General features: G+C 61.8%; 1 long non-coding RNA gene across 3 annotated transcripts in view; it reads left to right on the top strand.

Moving 5' to 3' along the window:
• Nucleotides 1–204: 204 nt before the first annotated feature.
• LOC113631719 (uncharacterized) overlaps nucleotides 205–7,298 on the top strand; it is a 19,745-nt gene continuing 12,651 nt past the window's right edge. For 2 of the 3 annotated variants that reach the window (XR_003437527.1, XR_003437528.1), the window contains exon 1: nucleotides 205–598. This is a non-coding gene — a long non-coding RNA (uncharacterized LOC113631719). The remainder of the gene's footprint in view (nucleotides 599–7,298) is intronic. The other variant, XR_003437529.1, reaches the window with a different exon arrangement.

The following is a 7,298-nucleotide window of genomic DNA, read 5'->3' on the forward strand; positions in this document are numbered from 1 at the left end:
AGATTTTGTTTAATTGGGGGAGAAAGAAAGGAGCCAGAAAGGCGTGCGGATTGGCTTCCAGGAGGTGAGCTTCCCATCGATATCACGCTGATCTCCAGCCCCGGAGGGAGGCTGGAAGCGGGGCGGGGCTGGGAGGGGCGAGGCGGGGCGGGTGGGGCGAGGCGGGGCGGGTGGGGCGGGGCGGGGAGGGCCCGGGAGGCACGTGGTGGGTGGATCCCTCTTTCCTTCGCTCAGGCATCACCTGCGGGCGCCCGGGGCCTGCGGAGCCTGGTAGGAAGCCGCAGGGTGAGGGAGGTGCAGACTCCGCTGCCTCGGGGTCTGGGGGGGCCCTGGGGGGACGGAGGCGCAGGCCAGTCGCCCTCGGAGGGGACGACGCCGTTGAGTGGCCCGGGCCGGGGCGCTGGCGGGGACAGCGAGAAGCGCACGTGAGCCCGCGGATTAGAGCTGTGGTCGAGAGCGCGGTCCTGGAGGCAGGAGGGGGTCGATGAAGGTCGATTGTCGGATCAGAGCTGGTTCTAGAAACATCCCGCGGCGGAGCGCAGGGCGGAGCGGAGCCGGGAGTCCCAGGGAGGAAATGGCTGAAGTCGTCCGGACCCAGGTGAGGGGGTTGGAGGGGGATGGAGGGGTGCAGCGGGGCGCGGGCGCCGCGGGGGGACGAGGCGCCGGGGTGCAGGTCGGTGCGGCCACCACGGCAGCCGGGGGGCCGGCCAGGAGCTGGTCGCTGGGCCTGGAGGCCGTGGGCTCATCTTGTTCGAGGAGCCTTTGATGGCAAAAAGGGACAGAAGCCAGCTCGGACCGGCTCATGCAGACATGGGACAGTGTTAGTGGCTGCACCGGGAGGGCTCCTGGCGCTCGGCGGTGCAGGCACCCCAGGGCCGGTGCTAGAGCCGCCTTCTCCGCGCTCTGACCCCCGTCCGCCCCCCTCCTGTTCCCCAGCTCAGCCACTCCTCTGCTCCTTTTCACCAGGGACCCAGGAGTGACCCGTTCTGGCCGGAGCCTCATGCCCACCTCTGGTTCACATGCCAGTATTGGAGCAGAGGGCCAGTCGGCTGTCCCTGAGCTGCCCGGATGGAAAGTTCCGCAGAGGAGGACTTGGGGATGGGGCTGTCGCCAGGAGCAGGGGGAGTTTGCGGGGCCCACTGCGGGCGTCCAGTGGGCAGGCATCCAGGTGGGGCGTCTGCAGCTCAGGGGACAGGTGAGCGCTGCAGCCGGATTTGAGTTGTGTAGGAGCTGAAGCTCTGGGGATCACTGAGGTCATTGGGGAGGGGGAGAGAGAGAAGAAAGGGGGTTCCAAGCAGCTTTATGGGGTTACCCCTGGGGCAAAGAAACCACGCTCCCTGTGCCTGCAGAGCCGCGAAACGGCACTCTCTGGCCGTGCAAAAAGATTAACCTACTTCGGGGGGGGGGGGGGGGGGGGGGGGGGGGGGGCGCTGTGGTGTGTGTGTGTGTGTGTGTGTGTGTGTGTGTGTGTGTGTGTGTGTGTGTGCGCGCGCGATCAGGCAGGGCTCACAATCAGCCCATCTCTCGATAGCAAACACCTGTCTCTTCCTCCCTGTGCCCACCGTCGCTCGGGCCCACACACCCGATGGGGCACCCCCCAGTTGGGCACTTGCTTGGTTCTTTTTATATGGTGGAATGTATTTGTCCTTTTTCCCCATTTCTTTTGTTTAGCTGAGCTGTGTCTCCTCAGCTAGACTGGAGGACGCGTGGGGCAGTTATCCTGTGTCCCCTCCAAACCTCAACCCGGCGCCTGCACGTTGGGGTGTGCGTTTTGCAGATGGGGACAGAGCCCGGGTGGGCAGGTCCTGCGGCCATGTTGTCTGGGACACAGTTTTGGGTCTCATCCGTCAAGCAGGTCAGCGCCAGGACTGGGGCTTCTGCCCGGGCCACGTGGACATGCGAGTTCTCAGTGAATGAGTCCACCCACTGGCGGGGGGGCAGGGGACATATGCTGTGGCTCCGACCTTCGCAGGTGCTGCGCGTGGCAGGCCGGGCTTCTCCCTGGGCGGCTCATTACGGTCACCTGGGGACTGTTCCATCTGGCGATGGGGCCTCACCTGAGGCCCATTAAACGGTCTCTGGGGGGTGGGGCTCCACGCGGAGAGATTTTAAAGCTCCCCGGAGCTTCCTACTGTGCCGAAGGCTGGACCTGCCCAGCCTAGAGTGTCCTGAGGGCGACACGGGGACAGCTGATGGGATTCGGAGCCAGACAGACCTGGGTTCAAATCCCAGCCCCACGGTGACTCGGCTTCTCTGGATTTGATGTCTTTATCTCCAGAATGGGTGTTAAGTACCCATTTCCCAAAACATCAGGTACCTACAGAGCTTCAAGTGCATAGAAGCCACCTAAAATAATAGTCCCCAGGCCTCCCTGAGACCTGAGGCCTTCACCGAGTAGACCCTCAGCTTCTGTACCAGGGACATGTGGGGAGAGGGAGGCCCTTCGAGGGTGCCGTGACCGGGGCGGTGGCAGCCGTAGTCACACGGAGCTGGGGACGGAAAAGCCTTCCTCCTCCTTCTAATTATAGAGGAAAGGCTTCATAGTCTCCCGGACATAACCTCTGTGGGTGCTTCCACACGCTACGCAAAATTGTCATCCATCATCTATTCATTTGGAGACTTTCCATTTTCTGAAAGGCAGTGGGGACCCTGAGTCGGGGAGGGGGCATCGCAGCTGGGACTGCTGCTGCCAAGCCTGCGCCGCGTCCCTCCCTCCGACAGTGGCTCCCCACCCGAGCGCTGGCCTGGCGGGGCCTGGGCTCCTCTGCGGTCCGCGAGGAGCCATCGAGGGAGGCGGGAGACGCCAGAGGCCCAGGGCGTGGGTGAGGGGCGCTCGCTGATGAGGGTCCTGGTTTGCCTTTGGAGTCCCAGGGGTGCTGGGCAAGGCCTTCTGCATTGTCACACTGCAGGGTTGGCGTCGGCTGGGAAGCTCTGGACCCAGGGTTTAATTTTGTGTTGATACTAGAGTTAGAGGCTCACCAAAAAGCTGCTTAGAAATCTAAAAGTTTCTGCCAATGCTACATGTTTATCTGAAGATAAAGCTAATTGGACCACGAGGAAAGGAAGGGCAGCTTCAACTTGAGAGATGGTACTTAGACAATCAAAGCCCTTAACCATGTATATGATCAGGGTCATAGCTAAGGAAATGCTGCCTGTTATGGGCTGAATTGTGTCCCCCCCAGCGCCTCGGAATGTGACCGTATTTGGAGAGGGGCCTTTCAAAGGGTGATTAAGTTAGGGTGACCCTAATCTGATCTGACTGGTCTTCTTATAAGAAGGGGAAGTTTGGACCCAGACACCAGGGATGTGTGTGCACGGTCCGTGTGAGGACATGGGGAGAAGATGCCCATCTATGCGCCAAGGAGGGGGAGGCCTCGGGAGGAACCAACTCTGCCGACGCCTGGATCTCAGACCTCCAGCCTGCCCGGCTGGGACCCCTGGGCAGCGTGGCTCGGGTGCCTCACTTTCAGATCCGGGAGCACCAGGCATTTCGTGATTGTATTGAGCGCCGTGCTCCTGGGCCTGAGACCTGGGATGGGTGTGGAGAGAAGGAAGGTGCAGCTGGTCATATCCGAGTGCCCCAAAGATCACGACCATCTGCTCCCCAGAGCCTGAGAAGAGCCATGGGGCTTCTTTCGCTCTGGCTGGAATCTTCCAAACCTGTGTCCCAGCTGCAGCCTCACCCACCGGGGAGCTTATCAGCAAAGCAAACACCTAGACTCCAGGGCGGAGGCGCAGTGTGGGAGAGAGTTAGCAGCCTCTCGGGGGCCCGACGTGCTCTGAAGTGTCTCTTGGCTCGGGAATGACCCCGACGCACCCACCCCCTGAAAAGCACTGCCTGGCCCCCTGTCACCCCCTCCCCTCAGCGAGTCTCAAACTTTGAATCCACCTGTAGAGTTTGTTTGAAAATGCAGATCCCTGGGCCAAGCTCCCCGAGACTCTGCTGTAGGTCTGGGGGATGTTCCAGGTGATTCCACACGTGAGGTTTACGGGCCACCCCTGAGATGCGCTTCCTCCGTGCGAGTGTGTCTCTGCACGTCCCCCCTGCTCTGCTATTGCAGGCTCAGCTCAGAGCATCTCCCCCGACAGTCCCACGCCTCTCGTGCCCCCCTCCCAGTCCGCCCCCGGCCCGGCATGCTCTTCCCGCACAGTTACGGCCTGGCTGGTGCAAAGGCAGGAACCAGGGACGGTCCTGTGCATCCCTGACCCCCGGGGCCTGGCACTCAGCAAGAGGTGGATGCTTGTGGGTAGCCTTTCAGTTCAATTTATTTCCATCCAATTCGGTTCAGTGCAGTTCAACTCAGTTCACGTCAGCATAAGAGCCAGTTGTGAGCCCAACACACAGACGCGGGCCTCCGCTTGGGGGAAGGGCCCCGTCACCTGGGCGCGTGCCCACACGAAGCATCACTCATCCCCGCCCGGCTCGTCTCTGAACATCCCCTTAGTTGACACCGGCGGCCGCTAAGGTGTGTGTTCCAGCCACCACATCACGGGCTGGCATCCTGCCCGGGTCACCGTCCCCGTGACGGGGAAGCGCAGGCCAAACGGAGGACCCGGCGGCGTGGGTCCCCGGGTTCACGCGTCCTCGCCGCTGGGGACCGTGGCCCATCCTCCCGCGGGCAGAGGACGACACCGCACAGCAGCTGCTCCGCAGAGGCCGCTGAGCCCTGCTGCCCAGCCAGCCCGGCGGTGGCTCCTCCGCAGAGCCCGCCGAGGGGCCAGCCGAGGGGCCAGCGCCGCCCCAGCCTTCACGAGGAGCAGAGCGGTGCAGGAGCGGGCCGGCGTCTTTCTGCAGCAAGCAGCCTCGGTGGCGGGGCCCCGCCGCGTGGCGAGCGGTGGCAGCGCTGCGGGGCGGCTGGCGACATCAGTGCGCCTCCCCCTTCCTGCGTCTGAAACAGCAAAGGGAGACGGTCAGCTCCTGGGCGGCCTCCCTGCGGGGTCGGGGGCGCAGGGAGGCCGGGGCGAATGACAAAAGCCCCAGAGAATCCCCTTCCCCCCACCCCGCCCCCCATGAAGAAACAAATGGAGAAGTCTCGGATTGGGATCCACTTTCTAAAATTAGTCTATTCTGCGACTCCCAGAAGAAATCGTTATTGGGATTTAGTCAGACTTTCATGCTATGAGAATCCGGCATGAAGCGAAGCCCGAAGCGTAGCCATGCTCCAGGCGTAAAGCAGAAACGCGCCCAGGCTCGTGCGGAGAGGTTTGGGGGGCTCTGCTCTGGACCTAGAGCGGCTCCCAGAGAGTCTCACTCATTCTTTCATTCACTCAGCGGACCTTTGTGGAGCACCCGCTCTGTGCCAGGTCTGGACTGGGAGCCCGAGGGAGGGCAGGGCGGCCGGTGCCCGGGGCGTGATGGGCCAGGCCGCTGACCTAGCCCCGGTGCCGGGCGTGGGGAAGCTTCCCTCGAGGAGGAGGGGCCGGGAAAGCACGCAGGGCCCCACCTTTGCCCGCGGTCCGAACCCACGTCCCAGGGATGGACAGGAAGGGCCGGGAGCCCTGCCGCGTGGCTCCTAACAAAGGGCGTGACCTGAGCCCAGTCACGAGGACGCAGCACACAAGGCCCGCACTGCCTCAAGGCGCCCATGTCCTGAAAGGCCGAGGAATCGTCCAGACCCAAGGGGACCACGGACACGTGACAAGTGCACGGAACACGTGAACCCGGACGGGCTCCCGAGGCAGGAGGACGGGCCGGGGGCGGTGCTGGGCCAGGTGCTGAGCGCTGGCCGTGGCCTGTGGCTTGGCAGTCACCGCAGCAGTGTGGCTCGTCCCCCGGTCAGAGAGCTTGTCTGTTCCCGGGAGGGGTCAGGGACGGTGCGCGTCTCGTGCAGGTGTGTCTGTAGCGAAAGTCAGCAGTTGAGGATCTGGGTGAAGGCGGAGGGTGTGGGGAATTCCTTTGCAGTGTTTCGCAGCTTCTCTCCAAGTTCCAAACTATGAAAGTTAGAGGCTGCTCCCAGACTCGGTGCCGGACGGGCAGGTGAGGGCAGGGCACCGGCGCCCCCGTGTAGGCGGAGGGTGGGCGTGCGAGGCTGGGGGCGGGGACGGACCGAGCAGCTCAGCGGGGGCGGTGCGGGCTTGGGTTCAGAGGTCGGACAGAGACGCGCAACAGGTTTGGGTCCGGCTCCTGCAGGCCGTGGGAGGGACCGGGCCATCGCCGAGGGTCCCGGTGGCGCCTCGTGGCCGGGGTTCGGGGGACTGGACCAGCGGTGGCACCGCAGGCACGGCCACCACGTGGGCGCCGCGTGTGTCTCCTGCTCACCGACCGTGGGGAGCCCACCCACTGGGGACCAGGGCCGGGGCAGGGCTGCGTCCCACCACCATTTTCAGTTGGCCTCAGGCATCCAACACGAGAGGAGACAACGGCGGGGGGGCAGTGAAGCAGCCCCATTTCTGTACAAGGACAGGGGGGCCACTCAGGTCCAGGCTGACACCACTGGCTGTGGCGCGTGCGCTGTCCTGCCACAAGCTAGTCCAGGGCTTCCCGAGGGCAAGCAGGGCAGGCCGGCTCACCGCTCTGCAGCCAGCAGCACCATCAAGCGAGCCCCAGACTCTCCCGGCGACTGTTTTGCAGTGCAGTTGTGGGAGCACCGGTGGCGGGTATTAAAATGCAGATTCCTGGGCGCCGGCCCGGAGCGGAAATCGGCAGCTCTGGCCACGGCGCCCTAAGCAAACCCCCCCCCTCCACCCCCAATCTTATGGGCAGCAAGGTTGGTGAATGCCGCCTAAGAGCAAGAAATAACTGTTGAAGTGGTTCGTTTGGAGGGCGAAGGAATGGCAATGATTTCATCCTTTATCTCAAGCAATCATTTTGGACCCTTTAATTTCCATTATTCAATAAAATAGGTAAAGATTTAAGTGGGCAAACAATTCCCATCATTTTAATAAAGGCACTGTTTCCTTGGGGAAAAATTAGGTTGAGGTAGTTATTATTACTTTGTACTTGAGCCTGGATAAAAGATTTTTGACAAAGGAAGGAGTGATAGAGGTCTACACACACACACACACACACACACACACACACACACACACACACACACACACACACGAGACAGTTGTAAGGGAGAGAAAGCAGATTTTTTAAAGATGGTAAAAGATTTTTGACAAAGGAAGGAGTGATAGAGGTCTACACACACACACACACACACACACACGAGACAGTTGTAAGGGAGAGAAAGCAGATTTTTTAAAGATGGTAAAAGATTTTTGACAAAGGAAGGAGTGATAGAGGTCTACACACACACACACACACACACACGAGACAGTTGTAAGGGAGAGAAAGCAGATTTTTTAAAGATGGT

Source organism: Aethalodelphis obliquidens, unplaced genomic scaffold (genome assembly GCF_003676395.1).
Source record: "Aethalodelphis obliquidens isolate GAN/ISIS:26980383/991018 unplaced genomic scaffold, ASM367639v1 scaffold34, whole genome shotgun sequence".
Classification (NCBI taxonomy): Eukaryota; Metazoa; Chordata; class Mammalia; order Artiodactyla; family Delphinidae; genus Aethalodelphis; species Aethalodelphis obliquidens.